At 33.5% G+C, this 8,595-nt stretch overlaps 1 long non-coding RNA gene across 2 annotated transcripts; it reads right to left on the bottom strand.

Moving 5' to 3' along the window:
• Window positions 1–386: 386 nt before the first annotated feature.
• On the bottom strand, window positions 387–5,567 carry LOC144356625 (uncharacterized). Of its 2 annotated transcripts, none has more exons than XR_014929872.1 (3): window positions 5,483–5,567; window positions 957–1,110; window positions 387–810 (listed from the first exon to the last, which is right to left on the bottom strand). It is a non-coding gene; the product is annotated as an uncharacterized LOC144356625 (long non-coding RNA). The 2 variants fall into 2 exon arrangements; XR_013421473.2 differs by lacking the exon at window positions 5,483–5,567 and adding an exon at window positions 3,028–3,117.
• Between the last annotated feature and the right edge of the window lie 3,028 nt (window positions 5,568–8,595).

Raw genomic sequence — 8,595 nt, 5'->3', positions numbered from 1 at the left:
AATCATTTTCTGAACCCGGAATAAATGTACAATGTAAAGACTAGGTCGTATGACACAACAATTATTGTAATATTATTGTAACAATTAAATTATCACTGACTATTCTGACTGTTTCACCCTAAACGGTGGATATATCAGCACAAGAGGTATTTTTTGTGCATTCAATAATTTATCCTTGTGGATAATCATTCGATGATTGTGCTTAAACCATAGACCCTCCATGGTTTAAGTACAAACATCTACTGGAGGGGGTATACTTGAACCCAAACCCGGATTTTCATACAGAAATGGTGTAGTCTAGCAATGGAATTATTCATAATATAACATTATCGTGAATTGAATAATATGTGATATACATTCCCGCTACACTAAATAAAATACGGATGCACATTCAACAGTTTATTTGAATAAGATTCGACAACGACTATAGGATATACATATCTGGTTACACAAAATAACGCTGTAGTTCAATGTACCAAGCTGTTCGGATCGGTACTATTAATATACACAGGTACGATATATTATAGACGTCGCTACATGAATAGTGCAACGTTGTATGAAGTCACAAAACTACGCTTGGTTTGGATAAACCCAAAGAATAATACGTAGCTACATTACTAGTACAATCTAGAACAAACTCAATTTGAAGGTGAATGAATATTATTTCTGCAATGCAGTAATATCGGTCAAGGGTTCGCGTCCGGTGTTGATGTTACTCGGGTCCGGTGTTGATGTTACTCTTTGTTTGACCATTTCATGTAACGCATCTCGCGAGATTTGTCTTCAGCCATCTCGTCGACTCCAATTTCTCTGTAGCAAATATATAATCGGGTAAATTTAGTAAAGGCACCATGCATATTAGAAATTTAAATAATTAATACTTTCAAAAAACATTATATAATCATCAAGAGTGAGGTATAAATCGGAATAGATGGATTCAACACTTGGTTACTCACTCTCTGTTGGGAAAATCTCGAGCACGACATGATATCCACGGAGTTCTTTTGTTTCTACGCTTCTCTTTGTCACCAACCGCCACATCAACAAGAAGTGAACAAATAATCAACAGAATCAGAAACTTTCTCATTTTTTACAAATGTTGATAACACACTGAAATAGAAATATAACCAAAATTAAATTCTATTTAATGCTTTTCAGTCAAGAAAATGTTGCATTGCAGAACTGTGTTATGCTTGTATACCAGGGATATCACTATCATCAAATTAATACGAGTTTTCAGAATTGAAAGGCTGTGATTCAAGACCAAAATATCTGTTACATAACCAAATATCATTGTTAAGTGTACAATTGGCAAATAAATAGATGTATGTAAATAGTTTTTTTAACATATTTCGGTTAGGTAATAGACAAATTACAATTTGTACTTACTGGGTTATTATATACAGAGAAAAATATAAAGAAAAAACGTTGAAAATGCGTAGACGGTGGCTAAAACAGTGATAAGCATATACATGTACTTAATACTCGGGAGTTCACATTATACCAACTTTGAACAATATATGTGTCATTTATAATGACGTAGATTAGTTCCTATTCATGAGCAGTGTACAGTTATGAATGTTGTGTTTCTCAGACATCTGAAAAACTATGTGAAAGAACGAAACAGGACAGCCGAGGAAATCCAGCATCATGACAGTGATCAAGGTTCTTGTAGTAATCTACGTTAAATGCAGTGTACACCATCTCAAGAATTCCCAAACTTTAATGCACTTGGCCGTATACGTACTGAATGTCAAATTTTAGATTAGTGAGATTAGTAGTTATGTATTAATACGTGTTTGTGAGAACAAATTGCAATTTTCACCTCAAACAGTTGTGTGAGTATTTTTTTTTTATTTTACCATTATTTAAAAAGGCCTGTTGAAATAAATACCTACACAGTAACTGATAAACATTACATCCCCCCCCCCCACCGACACCACAAAGTTACTGCCGCCTGAATCGTCGGCATTATAAACCAGGCAATATCAGTGATTTTTCCACTCTACTTTAACATTCACATGCAAAAACAGGAAAGTAATTAGTTCAGCATAACATTCTAGTTGATTGCTGACATATCTCCATGCAAGTATAACATTTCATACCTTGGATTAAAACAATTAGTTATATATTAATTGCAATTAATTTTATTTTCGACAACACTTCATATCTTTCTTATAATAATGACTACAAAATTAGTATACATGTATTTGAAAATGTCGTTGCTTAGCTACTGTCCATGGTAACTAAAAATATCACAGGATCTTCTCTGTAACAGACTGTGGTGTAATGTTGAACGAAATTAATTGTCCAGACAATCAACTTCATTACTTACATTGTTCCAGATGGCCGTGCGAAAGTAAACAAAATGGTTAACTTATAGATTAAGCTGGATCTGAAGATTGTCTGTTTTATTGATATTTTAGGCTGTGAAATGAGAGTCTTATGTTTCACGTCACTAAATAATCCCTATATTTTTATTGAATACACCAGTGAAAATCAGAAATTAGGAATGCTAAATAACAGATAATTCCTCACTGTTCCTGACTCTTTTTATATAATTAATAGAAAAAGCGACCCTGCTTTGCAAATGGCAAACTGGTTATCAATGGAAAGCTCTACAAAAAATAACCTAAGTAATGATTATACAGGACCGAACTTTACTACAGTGAAATGACGGGGAAACAGCTCTGCGCGAGGAACTTGATGAGCTGCCCAAATGTAAAGGGAAGATCGCCACTTGTTTGAGAAACGTTTAACTGTATTTTCGAACATGGTATTCCTTCGTTCAAAACTCAACAGTGGCACAGTGCAGTCATTAATCCTGAATAATTGAGTAGTTTGACATGACGATGATTTAACCCCACTATGATACAAACACCTGTCACAGAGACATGTCTCTAACACACTGTCGAGTCAGACCAGTATGTGATGTTGAACAAAACTCATTTTCTAATCTAACTACATAAATCAGCTTTGTGACATTGCACTGAATAACAGTGGGAAAGTAAACAATAGCTCACTTACAGATAAATCTGGATTCAGAGAGTGCTTCTTGTTTAGAGATCTCCTAGGCTGTAATATAAGAGTCTGGTGTGTGGTGCCACTAAATAATCCCTTTATTTTTATTATGTGTACCAGCATACATCTGGAATTGTGGGTATTCGAAATGGTAAACTACAAAAAATGCCCGGATGAGTCTGACCTTTTGTATATGACCAATGTAAAAACATTTCGTCAATATGTGATGTTTATTAAATGTTCCAAGCACTGGAACTTATAGTACAGAGTATGAATATAGATCAGTTTGAGCCATCACTGGAAACCTCTGATCATATGAACAATCTCTAGTCTATGAATATAGATATATAACTATATAAATATGTCATTCTTTAAGCTAGTCATGTCTCAGAAAACTGATTGACAATAAGTTTTAAAATTTACTTTTTTTATCAGTCTCGAAAATAAGGGCTACCCAAATTAGTATATTCGGAAATTGCATTTGGTCAATATATATGTATATAGATAGTGCGTCATAGCTTTTCGTATTAGTCAAGCTACCTAACCTTCTCAAAACCAGTTTCCTTTTTTTATCATAAATTCACAAAATGGACATCTTAATTATGGTTTGTAATATCTATCCGAAGATTTTGACGAAAACAGCCAAACTATTTGAGTGAAAATTTACTCAATTTTTGTCTGTTGGCTGCAAAATTGGGGTTAAATTTCCAGAAATATTAACTTCCGCCTAATGCTTTTCGACTACGAAAAGCTCCATTGCAGAACTTTGTATACACAATATTCTAGGGATAACACTATCACCAAATTAATACAAGTTTTCAGAGTCAAAAAGCTGTGATTTAAGACCAAAATATCATTGCTAACTGTAATGTAACCAATTGTTAAGTGTGCAATTGGCAAATAAAATAGATGTGTGTAAATAGTTTTCTACATGAATCGTTTGAATAAATGAGTTTGTAATCAGCAATAGACAAATTATAATGTTTTACTACTCCGGATTATATATCCAGAAAAATATACACATGAAAAAAAATGTTTAAAATGCAGTTGCTAAAAGAGTGGTAAGCATATACACGTACCGTAACTTAAGACTCAGGATTACACATAATATCAACTATATATATATATATATATATATATATATATATATATATATATATATATATATATATATATATATATATATATATATATATATATATATATATATATGAGCAATATATTTGTCTTTTATAATTATGTGGATTGGTTCCAATTCACGGAAGCAGTGTACAGCTATGGATGATGTGTTTCTCACACATCGACACTGGACAGGAAGGGATAATCCAGTATCGTGAAAGTGATCTACGGTGATTGCAGTGATTTTCATCATAAGAATTCCCAAACTTTAATGCGCTTGGCCGTACACGTAGTGAATGTCACATTTTAGATTAGTGAGACTAGTAGTTCTGTATTAATGTGTGTTAGTTAGAACATAATCAGTGTTTTCCTGAGCAGGTAGTAACATAGACTGTGTGTTCTAGAGGTTAACATGTCTGGCTTGCATACTTAACGTCATAGTTTCGAAACCCTTACTGAACAAGTTGGTAATTTTCAGTTTTACTTTCCCTTATTTCAAAAAGCCTATGCAAAAAAATATCTAAAGAGTAACTTATAAACATTATCCTCTAACCACCAACAATTTCACTGCTAACTGGTTCATCTGCATTGTCTAATGTAAGTGACTTTTCCACTCTACTTATACAAATACAGTAAAGTAATTTGTTCAGCATAAAATTCCAGTTGAATGCTAACATACTTCCATCCAAATAATACATTTCACATCATGGATTACAACAATTAGTTATATATTAATTACAATTATTTTTTTAAAAAACACTTCAGATCTTTCTCATAATAATGACAACACAAATTAGTATTTTGGAAATTGCATAAAGTCGTTGCTTAGCTACTGTCCATGGTAACTAAAATATCACAGGGTCTTCTCTCAAACAGACTGTGGTGTAATGTTGAATGAAACTAATTTTCTAGACAAATCAACTCCATTACTAAAACATTGCTCTAGATAGCCGTGCGAAAGTAAAACAAATAGCTAACTTACAGATGAATCTGGATCTAGATTATTGATATTATAGGCTGTGAAATTAGAGTCTTGTGTTTCACGTCACTAAATAATTCCTATATTTTTATTGAATACACCAGTGAAAATCAGAAAGTGTGGTATTAGGAATGGTAAATGAGAATTCCTGACTGTTTCTGACTCTGTTTATATAATTAATATAAAAGCGACACAACTTTGCAAATGACAAACTGTATATAAATGGAAAGCGACGAGTGAAACAACGGGGAGACAGCTCTGTGTGAGAAACTTGATAAGCTGTCCACATGTAAAGGGAAGATCGCCACAACGTGTAACTGTTCGAACATAAACTAGGTGAAAATAAAAAAATAAATCACTTACTGATGAATCTGGATTTAAAGACTGCTTCTTGTTTTATCAGTTCCGTAGCATTTAGAGTGAGGGTGTGCTACTAAATAATCCTTATTTTATGTACCAGCAGAAATCGGAAAATGTCAGTATTCAAAATGTAAAATACTCAAAATGCCCGGATGTGTCTGACCTGTGCTCTATAATCAATGGAAACACATTAATTAGGCCAATACACCATAGGTTTTCACAAAATCCAAAATAGCTGCGAATCCATGTTACTGTTGAAAATCATTTCATTTTATTTTCACACATACTGAATACAAAATATCAAGTTAAACGGTAAATGCACCTATAAGAAACAAACCACGCCAGATAACACACTATCATACGGGGCACACACACGGAAAGGCATATCACAAAACAGTTCATGTGATTTGTTTTTTTCCAAAAAGAGACTAGCACTGTTGATAGTGACCTGGAAGGTGGTTGCTTTCTCGTACTAGCTTCTTTAAGGACTGTTTGAACATAATGCTGAGAGTCTTATCTTGTGCTGAATTATTTCCCATGGAAACCCAGATGACTGAATTGATCCCAAGTAATCCGCTTACGTCCTCACATAGATATGTGAAGAAGATTACCCATTGTGAGTCAGCAGAACTTTGTTCTCTGCAATTTTAAGAAAGATGTATAAGCGTTCGTATTCTCTCAGTTCTTGACAGGGCGCTAGATCACAAAAAGTGTGTTACAAAATACTTGAATTGCCTATTGCGGTTTTTGCAGATGCCATTTTGACCATTTCGTTGTGTAAAAAAATGCAAGATAAAGTGACTGAACATTTTAAATATATACATCCGTGTCTCAAAAACGCGTAATTGTAAAATATATATTACCATATACTATAATGAGTTTTAGAAAACACTTCATATCTTTCTCATAATAATGACAACACAAATTAGTATATTTTGGAAATTGGATAAAATTAATACTAAATTGAATCTGGAATTGTGGGTATTGGAAATGGCAAACCACGGAAAATGCCCGGATGAGTCTGACCATTTTAGATATCTTTCTTATATGGTATCTCTCAACACACTGTCGTGTCAGACCTGGTATGTAATGTTGACCGGAACTCATTTTCGAGGCTAACTACATAAATCAGCTTCATGACATTGCAATAAATAACAGTGAGAAAGTAAATATAGCTAACTGGACTGGACTGTGATGTGGAAGTCTGGTGTGTGCTGCCACAAAATAATCCCTGAATATTTATTGTATATATCAGCATAAATCAGGTAATGTGAATATTCGAAATGTTAAACCACAGAAAATGCCCGGATGTGTCTGACCTTTTGTATATAATCAATGTAAACACATTTCGTCAATATTTGTTATTTATTAATTGTTCAAAGGACTGGAACTTAAAGTATGAATATAGATCAGTTTTAGCCATTGCTGTAAATGTCTTGTTATATTAAATGTCTCTAGTCTATGAATATAAACATATAACTATATAAATAAGTGATGTCATTCTTTCAGCTACTCATGTATCAGAAAATAATAAGTTTCAGGCAATAAAAAATACTTTTTTATCATTCTCGTAAATAATGACTACACAAATTAGTACATTTGGAAATTGCATTACGTCACAATATATTAACATTCATGGAAAGTGTGTCATAGCTGATTTTTTGTATAAAATCATGCAGTCTTTTCATCAGAAATTCACAAAATTCACAGATCTATAGTCTGCACATTCTATCAGACGATTTGGACAAAAATAGCCAAACGTTTTGAGTAAAAACTGAAAATTTAGTAAATGTCTATTGCCTCCAAAATTAGGGTTCATTTCCAGAAATATTGATGAATATAAGAAACAAGTGCAGAAAAATATATGCGGAAAAGTTTGGTGTTGAAAAAGCTAATATATTTCACTGCTTTTTATTAATTTGGGTCAATGATTTTATTATCATTTTGAGTTTCACAATGATATAATCGCTTGGTTTAAGTTTGGAAGACAAACCTAACTTAATAACTAAAAACGGTATTTTACTGATTAGTACCCCTTTCTGAATATGCCATGTGAATAACTTTGAGTTATAAATATTTGTTCATTGCCGGAATGACCAATGATTAATAGACTGATCTTTGCATCAAAATACAAACCGTTCTTTTAAATTTCATGATAATCCGCCTGTAACTTGGTGAGTTATTAATGACGAATCTTTTCCAGAATTGTTGTTTGCATGGTAAGCCTACCCATATCTGTGCCAAATTTTAATGGGTTCGTCATTGTGTCATGGGCAATCTCTGCAGGGTACAAAAAATATGTCTGAGAAATTTCGAAAACTTTTTGTATTGGTTTGTAGTTTATAAACGGCAAGTATTTTGTTTTAATATGTATGGGATCAGGATAGCATAGTGCGAGGTCGTGGTCGGTTACTGGCACCGGGTTGTTGGGCGGTTCATTACAGTGCTACCCCCACGCAACATTATACTCATTATTGTTTAAATATTGAGTTCACATCTAACAACAGTTACCATGAACGGCTGTACTAATTTGTCTCATTACCAAACCTAGTTAGTTAATTGACATAACATGTGCACTTACCCTAGTATGTCGTTGGAAGGTAGTCTTCACAAATTAAATTGCTATGTATTTGAAGAAAAGTGAGTGCTGCAGTCATTTCATTAAAATTAACCCATTGTATTTCATCACTCAGCGAGGAGTTTGATTTTGAGTTTTTACGGACCATACATTTCCACTGGAAACTGTAAAAGGGGTGTTTATTTTAAGGGGTCATCATAGATATCTTTATACAAGGCCGTAGGAAGCAAAAATTAGTTGGTCCGGCCATCCATCGAGGGCTGTAGGCCCGAGGCGTATGATGACGTGGGCCGAAAAACCACGTCTGCTAGGGGGGACGTGCAGAAGTGGTCCGGCCATAGCCGGTATGGCCGGTACGGTTCCTACGGCCTTGTTATATGGTGTCTAGATCTGCCAAGGTGTATTGAACATTAACATTAAACGGGAATATAATCTGTTTTATGTCTATAACACGTGGTACCTGTTAATATGTTTGAAATAATTTTAATAAATGATCGGCACCATTTTTCACATATCAGTTATTACTTCAAGAAGAACT

Source organism: Saccoglossus kowalevskii, chromosome 1 (genome assembly GCF_978046115.1).
Source record: "Saccoglossus kowalevskii chromosome 1, keSacKowa6.1, whole genome shotgun sequence".
Classification (NCBI taxonomy): Eukaryota; Metazoa; Hemichordata; class Enteropneusta; family Harrimaniidae; genus Saccoglossus; species Saccoglossus kowalevskii.
The sequence above is the reverse complement of the archived record's forward strand: the minus strand, read 5'-3'. Positions and strand labels throughout refer to the sequence as shown.